The sequence below is a fragment of the Parus major genome, chromosome 13 (assembly GCF_001522545.3).
Source record: "Parus major isolate Abel chromosome 13, Parus_major1.1, whole genome shotgun sequence".
Lineage (NCBI taxonomy): Eukaryota > Metazoa > Chordata > Aves > Passeriformes > Paridae > Parus > Parus major.
The window spans coordinates 9,445,673-9,459,515 of NC_031782.1; the positions used below are offsets into that span (position 1 = coordinate 9,445,673).

Here is a 13,843-nt window from a genome sequence, read left to right on the forward strand (position 1 = left end):
ATCCATCCATCCATCATCCATCCATCCATCCATCCCATCTCCCAGTCAGAGGAGCAGAGCACACCTGGCACGGCTCAACAGTCAAAAGCACTTTATGTGATGAATGATAAATGAATGACACCAAAAATATATGTCTGAAATAACGTATATATACAAGAAGTACCTGAATGGATGGACAGGTGATTCACTGGCACATCATCCATGGAAAGGAGGCAGAACACATCAGCAGAACACACCACACAACAGCACCCAGGTTTTTGGGCCACATTCAGGAGAGGGTATGTCAGTCTTGGTAGCTCCTTGGAGAGGGGGCCCTACACTGAGCATTTCCCATCTGTGGACACTGAGGACCTCTAGCCTATGCACCATATTAGTAAAATAACACAGCAACAAGAGCATGGAGACATGTTAGATCACCAGTTCTGTCGTCTCCTGAGATAGGATTACAGCCCTTCTGCAGAGGATGCTACTGATTTGAATTTACTGTTTCCCTTTGAAAGTAGCCACCCTTCACTAGCCCTTCCAGGCAGCCCCATGTCTGTCTGAGCTGTGGATGAGCTTTGGTGAGCTCCACAGATGACAGGGAACCATTGAAGCAACAATTCCTGCATAGTCCTGCTAGGGCTTTAACACATTCTATATGGAGTGCATCCTCCCTTTATAATGGTTATAATCTTCAAATCAATCCTACCTGGCAGCAGAAGTTTAACATTAATTACTTTCTTATTATGGATGGCAACACCTTTCAGAGCTAATGAGCAGAAACAAGATCACTTGGCTACTAGTGAGGGGATGGCTCTGGCATCATGGCCAACACTTGGAGCAGAGCTGTGCAGTGTTTGCTTTAGTACAGCCCAAAGAGTTGGTCTGGCAGGTTACACTGCCTCTGCCTTTGGAGCTGAGACCTGAGTTCAGAAAATGCTTTAAGGGTCTCAGCTGCTTAAAATAAGGATCTCAGGTAAAGGTTCTTCACCCAGCAGGTGGTCTTGCACAGGAGCAAACTCCCCAGGAAACGGTCACAGCACCAAGCCTGAAAGAGCTTGTCCAAATTCCCTTAGGACAACACCCTCAGGCACGTGTTGGGATTTCTGAGGTTGTCCTGTGCCGGGCTAGGAGCTGGACTTGATGATCTGTGTGGATCCTTTCCAGTTCAGGACATTCTCTGACTCTATGAGTGCCATCAGCAGGGAGGAGGCAGCTACCCCATCATCCAGGCCTCAACCCAAATGCACCAACCCTCCCTGCAACAGGAGCAGAGACTGTGGTCCCAGGTGAGGCTGTGCTCTCCCCAGCCAGGGACAGCTGCTGAGGTGTGAAGTGGGAGGGTTCTGTTTAATTTTATCTTGACAGCCAGGAGAAATCAGGACCCGACTAGTTACATATTTAATTCCCAAGCTGGTCCCGCAGGGCAGGAGGAGCGGATGAGCCAGGGAGGGTGAGCTCCTGCCCCCAGTGTGCCAGGCATCCTGCAGTGCCCTGGGGTGGTGGCATCTGCCCTGGCATACCTCAGGGAGCAGCAGCTGCAAGCCTGGCTGCTGGAGGAAAAATAAACAACTACAGTGAGTCACAAAGGCAAGCTGCATATGACGGGGACAGGTACTTATGCAAATAAACTGTTAACACCCAGCCAGACAGAGCTGATAAGCCTCCTAGGCCAGCTGGAGGCTTCTTCAGCCTGCTTGGGGGAGGAGGAGGAAAAAAGCTCTAGGACAACAATAGAAAACTGAAAAGCAAGAGCAAGGCAGCTCTGAAAAGGTTGGGCAGGGATGCCTGGTTTGGGTACCAGTCTGCTGCACCCTGCCATGCCAGTGTGTCCCTGGGCTGCTCTGCTTCCAGAAGCATCCTGCTGTGCCAGCATGGGTTACTGTGTGCCATGGGACCCATTGCTGAGATCTCCTGGGGTGCTGGGTGCCTGCCAGGACACATTTCTCCTCACACCCATGGCAGCAAGGTGCTTCATCCTGCAGCAAAGTTTGAGATTTGTGAGGCTGTGGCACAGGGGGCCACAATGCCCTCAGCTGACCAATGCCCTCAGAACCATGAACAAGAGGCAAATTATTCTTCTGTAACACTGCTGGGGATACCCCAGGATCCCCATATCTGGCCTGGCTGGGCTGCTGATAATCAGATATAGTGGTTTAAAATAATCAAGCCTAAGCAGCTGAAAACCAAACTGGAATAGGTAATGGGGTCAGAAAACAAACACTGCAGAGTCGAGGGCCGTGCAGGGCACCACTCACACACTCAGGGTGGGTTGAGCTGGGAGCTGGGCTGCTTCCTCAGGATGCTGCCCAAAACCCAGTCTCCCAAGCCCTGTAGTTGGGAGCACTTTTCTGGTAGTGGGAAAGCTGTGCAAAAGACCCCAAATGTTTCATAGAGGATCCTGAGGGCCAGGTGGCACCTTCTCCCCCAGCTGCAGCCACCACCTAAAGCCTGAGTGAAAGAAGAAAGGATTTTGCTGCCCCAGAGCTCCTTTAGTTCCAGCCCCAGCAGTGCCAGCAGCTCAAAAGATGCAGGACAGCTCCCTGCTCCTGTAGCATCATCACCCACTCCTCGTTCACTGGTCCCCATCCCACGCTGGCTCTGCCAACACCTCAACCTGCCTTGCCTGTGGGCAAGGGAGAGGGGACTGAAGCTCCAAGGAAAGGGGGAATTATTAAGTTTAGGGAATTTGTTTTGCCCGCTGCTCAGATTTCCAGCTCGTTTTAATGACGTAATGCTCCAATGGTGAGAAGCCAAAGTTTGCCCTTCCTGTGGTATTCCCTTAGGAAAAGCATATTACTGCAATGTAAAACTGAAAATTGAAACAGGCTGGTGCTTCACCAGAGAAAATGCCTCTCCCTTTTCCCTATTCAGTGAGGCGGGGATGAATGTTGTGAGGTTTGAAAGAAAAACTGGAAAAGCCTTTAATTAATCCCTGGAGGCTAAACCCTGCCAGATATGGGCAGGATTTCTCCTCTGCCTCCTTTTCAGAGCAAGAACATGAAGCTGCCTTCCTGCTGCAGCTCTTTCCGGGGGATTCTCAGGTCCAAGAGGAGGATCCAAAGCATTTTACAGAGCTTTTTTATGGAGAGAATGGCTGCCAGGGAATCCTCATTGCTGTCCCAGGACAGGGAGGAGACAAGGAACCCCTGCTCAGACTTTTGGAAGCTTTTACCTGCTGGGAGGAAACTTTTTGAGTTCAAGGTCAGGTCTGTTTGTCTTCCCTACTGACAGACGTAAACTGTTATGCAATATTCAGGAAGTCACTTTTATCAGACTCAATTCAACTTCTAAGATTAAGAGCATGGAAAAACAAATACTAGTGCTGGATGGAAAGTGCTGGCACTAACCAGTCCAACACTGTTTGGACAAGGATTGCTAATAGGGTATCTCTTATTTCCACAAGTCAGTAGGAGCAGGTCACAAAATGTGCTGCTTTTTATAGGGGGCTGATGAGGAGGAAATTAACCCTTGCTAAGAGGGCAGAAACTACAGCAAAGTTTTTTGGAGAACAGCTTCTGTGTTTGCTACTGCAGCATCTGGGAGCATCCCAGGATATAAATTCAAGGCTCAGCCCCTGGCAGAGGCAGAGGACTGCACTGTTAGCAGGACACCTTTGCCCTGGTGCCTGGCAGGGGTGTGGCTGCAGGACAGGTAAAAGCTTTGCTCACAAGAAACCTGACTTGCAAGGGAACAGACAAAATGAAGAGCATGTGCAATTTTCACAGGGATCATCACTTGGCACAGCACAACGGCCTCGTTCAGAAAATGCACTGGGAGAAGGCACTGGAGAAAAGAAATCTCGACTTGCAGAGGGAAAACTGTACTAACCAAAACCCAGGCTGCTCCTATGATCCAGAAGTCCTGAAGTCCTTAAAGAAAAGCACTAGGAACTGAAATGGAGATGGATGGATGGATCATTTGATCTTTGGAGGTACATGCCAGGGATCACACCAGCCCCAGCCCAGAAGACATTCCTGCTTTCATGACACTTTTTACCAACCAAGGCTTTTGTAAAGTTTCAGTAATAACCACTATTAATCTATTGAGATTACTTCAGTGCTTTCTGTTGGTACAGGGGAAAAAAATAATTGAAATTTAGCTTCCAGCACTGTGAGCTCCCTTAATTCAGTACCTTGTATATAGATATTATACTCAGAGAAAGTTAAAATGTAGAAATAACGAGCTCTGGAGTTTGATAAAAGCTAAGGGAGAACCTGAGGTTTGAAATAAAACCATTAGCAATAGCAGATTTGCAAGTTCAGCTGTGGGAAGGACCACAAAATCCAAGCACATGCTATCTATCTTCTTTTTATTGACTGCTTTGTGGGAAGCTGCATTTCTTGTTGGAGTTGGGAGCTACAGCTTGCACTCTGTGTTGATTTTGATTATAGAGTGGTGGTAATTAAACCTCTGGAGCATTAAGTTACCATTTTAACCAAATGCCTGCATTCTATCTTGATGGGAAATTGGGAGTGAGACTCAGATTTTCACAGTAAATAAAAACTGTTGGCTGTTTCGCAGATAATCCTTTTCCTCAGCTTATAAATCTGTATGTACAGTTTCTTCCAGCCTTTTGCAAAGGCACACACTCCTTGAATAACCTCAGAAGCAGCCCTGCCAGCTTCTGAACACTGTTCAGCTTGTAAAATAATAATTATAATCATAATGTGCCTCCTTAGTGACACTTTTAATCCAGAGACCAGTATCCTTATCTCTGTGTAAGCAAACAGAAGCATGCAGAATTTTGCTCCAGTGATATAAGTGGCCAAGGTCAAAGTCAGCACCCAGGTTCAGTCTATCAGAAATATCCACTGCCTGTCTCTGAGGTAACGCTCTTATCTGCAGACAGATAGGCAAGGTGCAAATCTGGTTAATTCTTAGACAGTTCTGTGCTGACAGGCACAGGTCTGCCTCACTGCACACCTGTAGCTTAGGAATTGGGCAAATACAGCCATTTCAGATTGTTACTGACACCCTGTTCCATCCTGTGCCTGCCTGAACAAGTGACTGAAACAGGTGAATGCCTTAAATCCGCTGTTTTATTGCAATTAGCAGCGATATTGCTGAAGTCAGACTGCAGGCTGTGAGGCTGCAGTGTGTGCTGGCTGCCTTCTGTGCAGGCAGGGGCATTAAGTGCTCTGGAGATCAGCGATTCTGATAATAAACAGTTGCTTGTGCAGAGGATTGGGCTCAGCCCTTTCAAAGGAAGCCGTTGCCACAGAGTCTTTCATCCTCTGCTTTCAGAGTAAAGTGCATCCTCCCTGCCCAGAGCAGCAGCAGGTTTACCACAAAGTGTTTGCAGGATTTGCTGTCTGCAGAGGCAGGTATTACTCACCCAGTGGCTCCTTATGCAAATGTGCTGCTGTCACTGGGATAGCAGAGCCAGGAGCTGGAATTCAGGCTGCTGGAGATGCCCATCTGTGCTGCCAAGAGGCCAGGACAGCCACAGGGCTCCTTTGGGGCCGTGTTTCTCAGCAGACAGTGCTCCTGCAGATCTGTGTGTTCCCTGGTCAAACTGGAGCCTTGGGAGCTGCATCTTTTGGTGGGGACCAGAGTCTGAGGCTGCATCACTTCACCTTCCTCATCACTCCCACTTGGGCCATCTGTTGAGAGGAAATGTCTGTCAAAGGAGGTGGGGAAAGGTACAGAGACTCCTGCAAACCTCAGGAGAGCTCCTGGCTGCACAGCTGCCTCGGGGAGAGCTCTCAGGAGGAGATGCCTCAAGCACACAGAGCTGCTCCATCCTCAGCAAGGCCACATGAGCTCAGGTGTGATCCATGGCACCTGGCAGAGACCAGGAGCAGCACTGCTCCTCCTCATCCCACCCCATCTGCACGAGAATTTGGGATCTCCTTGTGCAAACCCAGCCAACCCCGGGCCAAGGTGGTGATGAAGGTTTCTCCAGATAGAAATAGTTGTTGCTGGTGTGGTTTGGAACTCAGACAGAGTAAGGTGGCTTCCCATTTGAAGAGAATCACAAATAAGTCACTTATTCTGGAGAAACCTCGAAAGAGTACAAATTATTATATTATTTGTATCTAATAAAGGTAATTAAAACTGAAATTGTTACTGATGCTACTGGATCCAGGATTTCACACTTTGTTCCCATTGTACCATACTGAGATATGATGCCCTCCAAGTATAACTGATAAATCCCCCAACCCATTTCCAACTGTTCTACATCCTGGTTTTATACACCAACACAAACAAACAAACAAAAAACAAAAAACCAAACAAAAACCCCAAAAAAAACCCCCAAAATCCCCAAAAAAACCAAAAAAACCCCAAACCCCATTTTTTTCCCAAACCAAGCGAACTAAGGAAGGAAAACAAATCTACTTAACACTTCTAGATGTAAATATTTAAGGTAAGAGAAAGAAAAAGCTGATTATTTTCTCCATTTGACAGGACAAATATAGAAGTGTCTTCTTTGAAAAATTCATCTAAGCATTATTCTGCATTTTTACATTAAGGGAAATGTTGCCTGTTTGCATCTTTCCCCAGAAACAGCAAAGTGCTCTGGTGGTTTGGAAAAACAGAAGTAAGAATCAATTTTTCAATTATTTTTCTTTTTTTCCACAGACCTCTGCCATTTTTTATTTGAGTGATGGCCAGAGTTATAAAGGATAAGCCACCACAAAACAAAATTTTCTCAGAGTACTTTTCTGCTACAAACTTTTGGAAACATCAAAAGAAACCAAGTTTGTGTGAAGCTGGTGTCCCATGAGGAAGAACCAGGCTGGGTACACCCATAGTCACCAATGTGGGTAAGTTACCAGAATCAGTAATGATATTTTAAAAAATCCATTAATCAAAAAATAAATAGGGGAAATACCCAAATAACTCAAAAAGAATGCAAGAGCAGCCCAGTCAGTGTTTTCCACCCCTCAAACAGTCAGGAATAGGTTGTTTTCTGCCATCCTCCTTCTTTTCTCCATTTCCTTCTCACCCAAGTGATACCAGGCTGAATTTCTTGGAACTGGGTCTCAAATTTGCTCTTTTTATCATGTCTAAAACTTTATTTTTTTAAATAATCTCCTCTAATCCTCCCTCTTCTTACATCAGTTATTACAAACTTCAGTTTTAGCAGCTACCCTCAAGGCCACATCAATTCACTCCACAACCACACCAGTCCTTCAGTTGCATAATTTACGAGCTTCTTGCCTTCTGCTCTTTATTCCTGTTACCTTTGCACATCTCCTCTTACCTGGCTGAACCAAAAGCCTACCTACAGGCAGGCATGGCCAGCCCACAGCCTTTACCTCACCGGCCTTTAAATCCTTCTCTCAGCTCCTTCCCAAAGCACAGACTCACATTCTGCACAGCTATCGTTTAAGCCTGGGAAAACCTTCCCGATAAAATCTGAACAGCCACTCCTTTCTCCTCCTTCAAAACTATCCTTACAACTCATTTCTGCCAAAAACCCAGCCAAACTTAGCTTCAGCTGTGGCTGGGCAACAAGAATCAGGATTTTCTTCCCTCCTTTCCTTGCTCCCTATCTCTGCTCTCAGCTAAGCATTAGCCAAACCAACTTATCCTACCAAAGAAAGGACATTGCATTTATATTTATATTTATATTTATATTTATATTTATATTTATATTTATATTTATATTTATATTTATATTTATATTTATATTTATATTCACACACACGAACACATATTTTGTGTGTGTGCATGTGCTATAAATCCCCCTGGCTCCCAGTGCCTGCAGAACATAAGACACTTGGGGCAGGGATTGCCTTTTCCCTCCCCTTTTGCAGAGCACCTCAGAGAGCCATGGCTCAATTCCTGTACATGCTCCCAGAATATAAACATGTACTGATAACAGCATTCCCTGGAGGAAAGGTGCATCAGAGCTGAGAGCCACCAGTGAGCTGCAGCTGCCACTGGCACAGAGCAGAGAGGGAAAGGAGATCAGACTGATCAGATAAGGGCCTGGAGTGTCAGGACCAGGGGGAATGGCTTCAAATTGACAAGAGATTGGTTATTACAAGAAATTCTTCTCTGTGAGAGTAGTGAGGCCCTGGCACAGGTTGCCCAGAGAAGCTGTGGCTGCTCCATCCCTGGAAGTGTTCAAGGCCAGGCTGGATGGGGCTGGGAACAACCTGGGATTTGAAGGTGTCCCTGCTCATGGCAGAGGGCTGGAACAGGATGGGCTTTAAGGTCCCTTCCAATCCAAACCATTCTATCACGATTCACTGATGATTGATTAATCAATATTGCAGTTAAAATATCCTTTATGTAGTAAAACACTTGCACTAATAAGAATTAAGCACAGAGTAATGAGATAGAAATCGTTCACGTATTTTTGCAGTGACTCCAGGACATGATGAATCTGAGTAATGCAGCTGATGTGTGAGGACACAACCAAAGTTACTGTGCCAAGGTCTGTCTATACTGCCCAAATGTCCCTTTTCCTGCTGTCATGATGTGCAACAAGCAGCAGGTCCTACAGAGCACAAGGAATGTTCCCAGGAAAGCTGAAGCCATGGCCAAGTAAGAGGCTTGGAGTATGTGCCAGAGTGGATGTTGCTGTGATTCCAGGTAAAATGTTGTGTATAAAACATTAGAGGTGGGGAGATGAGTGAATCACTTGGCTGGAGTGGATTGGGACCTACAAAAATCCTATTAGGTTGTCTTCAGTGTCCAGGTACCCTTAAAAAAGCGGTTTCTAAATTAATGTTAATATGAATTGCAGGATTTTTATAAGTGCAAACTATGTAGTTTCTGTAGAAACTGCAGTTTCTGTAGTTTCTGTGTTCTTTGTAGATTCTTTGACAAGAGTGAAATACAAGAAACTGGTGGTATCAGGTGTGGAAGGAAGTGACTACCAGCACACTCAGGAGCTCCTGGATTTCCCTGGTCCAGCCCATCACAAAGCTTAAACACATCCCGGATGCCCTGTACTTAAACCAAACTTTGTTTCCAACAAAAAACTCCCAGAGCTTTCAGCCTTAACTCCTAAGCCAAACCCATATTACAACAGCTAAAATGTCAGAGCTAATTAAGAAGAGGAAGCCATGCACAAAGCAGCCAAGATGTGCATCTGCCACCAAGGAGAAGCCCCATTCCTGCAGCGTGTGCCAGGAGCCAGCATGCACACCAAGTCCTCCCAGCAGAGGCAGGGAGCTGGCTGGCAGCTTGGTCAGCCCTCAATGACATGCTGAAGTGCTGACTTCCCTTGTGGTTTCAAAAAGAAAAAAAAACAAAAAAAAAAAGCATTAAACCCATGATTTTAAGTGATGCCAAGGGGTATGTTTAAGGAACAGCCAGTACCAAATTCCAGCATGCCTGCTGGAGCACCATCAGGCTCTGGTGGGGTTGCACAGCAGATAACAGACCATGGTGTTTGGGCAATTAGTTTTAACCATCATTATATAATATTGATGTCATATTGACTACATATCTGTGTGCTGGCACAGGGGCTGGAATTACATTGATTTATTAAGTTGATAGCGTGCACCAGTGCCAAGCTACCAGGTCATTGATCAGCTGCCTGGGCTGAACTTCAGCATGTAATTTCCAGCACAATGTGACTGATCAGCAATACCATAATTGGTTGCAAATGTCCTTCCTTCTATTTGTTTTGTTAAGTGGCTTTTTCATTAACACAGCAGAGCCAAGAAAATAAATATGACTTTACTATTGGACTGCAGGCAGAGAATAGCTGAGAAATGGATGCAGACTGGGACAGGACTGTGCAATATTGTCAAACCAGCACTCCTCACTCCTTTTTTTTAGTTACAAATTTTCTATTTTGCTGCATTTAGAGCCCTGATTGCTTCAGAAGAGATGGCCTTTGGCTAGAAGGGACTTGGCCAACACTATGTTCAGTAAAACACAAATTTATTGAATTCATGTCCCCAAATTCCCTAAGTCAATAGGTTTATTATTAGGCAAAGCCATGATGTCTCTACTTGGAATGTGGCCCTCAGATGTCGCTGCTAAGAGAGGGAACTAAGTCCAGTCCCTGGGAATGGGCTCTTTGCTCCTTACAGCAACACCCAGGCATCTGAACCAGCCAAAAAACTCAGGCCTAGGCACAGAGGTGGTACCTCCCTCCTGAACATCAAACCCAAGGCTGGACCAAGCAATGGGTCCCTTCTCCAGAGCCTCATCCCAGCTCAGCCCTGCTGCAGCACAGCCCTGCACATCTGCAGGGTCACACCAAATGGGCCTTGTTCTTTGAGAGAGCAGAAAGTGCCAATATGGTCTGGGCCTAAGTGAGTTGCAAAGTTCCTGAAAATATTGACTCAAGCATTATATCTGCGAGCAAGTTCAATTATTTGAACAAGAGAGAGAGAGAAGTGAGCTGCTGTAGCACCAGCTATCCCATGAAATAGCTCTGGGTATCACCCACATTATTGCATGTCCTTTCCAGTTTCCAACAGATATATAAATCATTGTTTTCTCTGTGTGTGACTCCACAGTACCTGCTTTTAAATGCTCTTCCCACCTCTTATTTTACCCTGTTCTATTAATGTCAGCCCATTTCTGGCTATGTTCTAAACATCCATGACTGTGTCGGGCCTGAACAGGAGTAGTGGTTATCCGGTGACTTCACAGCAATGAAACATTATTACAGACCTTTCACAGGAGTTACCACAAAGCATTAGAAGAGAAAAGGCAATAAAAAAAAATAAATGTCAAAAAGAATAAAGGTATTGAGTCAGGAGAGAACAAATCCAATTATTTTTCACTATTTTCAGCAGTTTTGGACTTCATACTTTGATACTTTTCATCCACTGGACTCTGCCAAATAGAGCCATTGTTTCTTTCCAGTTAGCTCCCTGAAAATATCTGGCAATGGTTTACTCCAGCGTGAATAAAACTAAAGACTAAGCTACTTAACCAATGTGTGTTCTTTTGAAGTACTGGATTTAAATCTCCAGGATACCAGCTTGTTGCAAACAGGCACACTTCATTAGTGATGCTGAAACATTTCCTCAAAAGAAATCAGTACAGAAGTGTTTGATAAGTATTGTTTTATTTTCAGGTCAATTCAGTTGCAGGTTTCAAAGGGCTCTGGAGGGCCAGACCTGCAGCTGCTGGAGCACCAGCACTGGGGATGATGCAGTTTGACTGAAGCAGTGGTGAACACGGCATCACTCCCTACCTGTTCAGGATATACAGGGCTGAGGACTCTGATTTTTGTCTACACTTTTTATAAAGAGCTCAGCATAGTCATTACTCAGCAAATAACTAAAAGAAACAGGTTTGTAATTTGGTTTGTTCAGAGGGTTGTAAATTATTAGCATTTACTATGCCCTGGTGCATGTACAACCCAGGGAAAGCACCCTTCATGTAATGGCCTGTCCTGCAGCTTCTGTTCAGAGCATTTGCTCCTTGAGTGGGGTCACAGAAACCATCACCCTCATTAATGTCATGAAGCAGCAGGCACCCTCTCCCTGTGTTTAATTTTGGATGTGCTCTTCAGTGCTCTGGTGCCTGGACCTGCTGAGCTCCCCCACCTCCCATTCCAACCTGGCTCCTTCCCACATTGCTGACTACTTCTGTCCCATCAGAAGGCTCCTTCCAAAGCCTAAACCCCAATTCCACAGGAGCTCCACCTCCCCAAAATCCAGAGCAGTGCTCCCAGCAATGTGCACAGCAAACCAGAAGGCTGCTTTCCACGCAAAGGGCAACATAAATGTGCCCAAAAGGATTGGAGGGGATGCATTAATTGAGCCTTGAGTTTTTTCACCCCTGCTCTTGGCAGAGAAGGAGTTTGGTTTGGTTTGCAGCTCTTCCAGAAGTTCTACATGAGAGGGAAACACTCACCAGCTCTCAATGATCTGTCAAGGGCAGTGTCTGCTTCTTGGCAGGAGCCTCTGATGAAACACCAGCGAGCATCTCTCCCACTCCCAGAACAGCACTGCTGCCAGTGACTAAGCAGTTTCTATAAATCAAGCTGCAGCAGAGTTCTGAAGCCTAATAATAATCTGAAAATGTACAATAATGATAATATGATGATTTTAATGGTAAGAAGGTCACAGATAAGTCTAATAGGCATTCTGATGTTGAGACTTGTAGCTTGGTTTCGAATAATTTTAACAGTCTATTTGATGTCTAGTCTTAGAGCAGTAGAAACTGAAATGAAACAATGCAATTCAAACACAGCAAAGCTGTAATCTGATTTTATGTCCTACTTCTAGCTTTGCTGCTTCACCTTTTCCTCTGAGCCTTCATCTCTCCCACGATGAAGCATTTGTCATTGCCTGTTTGGGGGTTGGAACCAGCTTGCCTGCTGGGATGCCAGCAGTGCTGCTGTTCTCCATTCTGCTCTATTTAGCAGCAGAGGCCACCACAGCAGGTGGATGTTCATGGCTTGGCTGTGAATGTCCTCCCCAGTGCCACAAACACCCAAGGCTTTGCATCCCAAATGCCTGACAGTGCCCCTGCAGCTGGCACTGGATGAGTGCTGCTCATTCCATTTACTGTAACTGTCTTATTAATACTTTGTTTATATTGGTACAACTTAATCCAACTAATTGCCATCGTGAACCAGCAGCACATTAAGACCCTGGCTATAAAGGACTATTGTTCTGCACCAAACATAATCCTTCTTAAAATGTCCTGTGTTGGTGCTTGCCAGTTTTCCAGGGTTCCATCTGTGTAAGTGACACGGAAGGTTTTGCAGATCTTTGATGTTCCTGTGCTGCAGTGAACGTCTCCAAAGCAGACACAGCTTTGCACCACCAGCTCTTTCAGGGCAGGAATGGTTTGTTCCACGTGTGTTCAGTACCAAGCAGTACCAGACACCATGGCTGGAAGTAATAGACATTCCCAGAGCAAGGTTAATGAAAACCTTATGAATGGCTGTCTTCATATGGTTTTATTAGCAGAAGCCATTTTCCTGGAATTTCCCCATGTAGTCTCCAGTGCAGTGTGGCTCAGGACCAGGCAAGCTCTCCTCAAAAAAGCTGAAGGTTCAGCTTTGGATGTTTTTTTGAGGAGAATGGGGACTGATGCTGAACACCTGCTGATCCAGATCTGCCCAGTGCCATTCGTGAGACCATTCACCTGGTCTAGTGTAAGTCTCCCTGACTAGTACCACGGGGCTGAAGTTGGATGATCCTTAAGATCCCTCCCACCCAAACCATTCTGTGATTCTGTGATTAGCCAGAGTTGTTCCTGATGGCACAAACAAAGCAGGGACTTTGGGGATGCACAAGCTTTGCAATGGCCTGCTGTGCAGAACAAAAGAAGGAAACTCTCTGGATGCATAAAACCATCCCACAGCATCAGTTTATCCATCAGCTTAGGGAAGGATTCCTGTATCAACACCAGCCCTTTGCCCAACAGTCATCCTTCACTGCCTGCATGCACAATGCATTCCAAAGCTGCTCCATCATTAGGGAATAAAGAACTTAATCCATAATGTGTCATCACCATATTACCTTGCAAAACAACATCATGCTTATCAAGTATCCAAATAGTCCAGTCTCTACATCACACTCTCGTCACATAGTCAAAGACCCAAAAACCAAACTGGAAAATCATCCAGCTGTATGTCACATCAGTGTGCTGGTTAACTATTACCATGCTTAATTTGTGTGTGGGGAAACTGAGGCACAGAGGGAGAGCAATGTGTTTGGGATCCTGCAGCCTCATCAGGCCAGGGGGAAGAGCCTTGCTGCTCCATCCCATGTGTGCCCACACAGCTCCTGGGGGACGCTCCACGTCTGCCCTGGCTCACAGGGCCTGGCTCTGACTCCCCTGCAGCTCAATTCCTGACTGAGACCACGGGTTGGTGTGGGAATTAATCAAACCTTCCACCTCCTGTTAATCCCCTGCTCTGCCAGCAAGTACACCACCAGTATTTAAGCTACTAAAACCCAGCCTAATTTTCTGA

The 13,843-nt window shown here is 45.7% G+C and overlaps 1 long non-coding RNA gene across 2 annotated transcripts in view; it reads right to left on the minus strand.

Moving 5' to 3' along the window:
- LOC107210715 overlaps positions 1 to 13,843 on the minus strand; it is a 30,838-nt gene that overhangs the window by 3,629 nt on the left and 13,366 nt on the right. For both annotated transcript variants that reach the window (XR_002002251.2, XR_004499373.1), the window contains 2 exons: positions 11,770 to 11,930; positions 5,321 to 5,588 (listed from right to left, as the gene is read on the minus strand). This is a non-coding gene — a long non-coding RNA (uncharacterized LOC107210715). The remainder of the gene's footprint in view (positions 1 to 5,320; positions 5,589 to 11,769; positions 11,931 to 13,843) is intronic.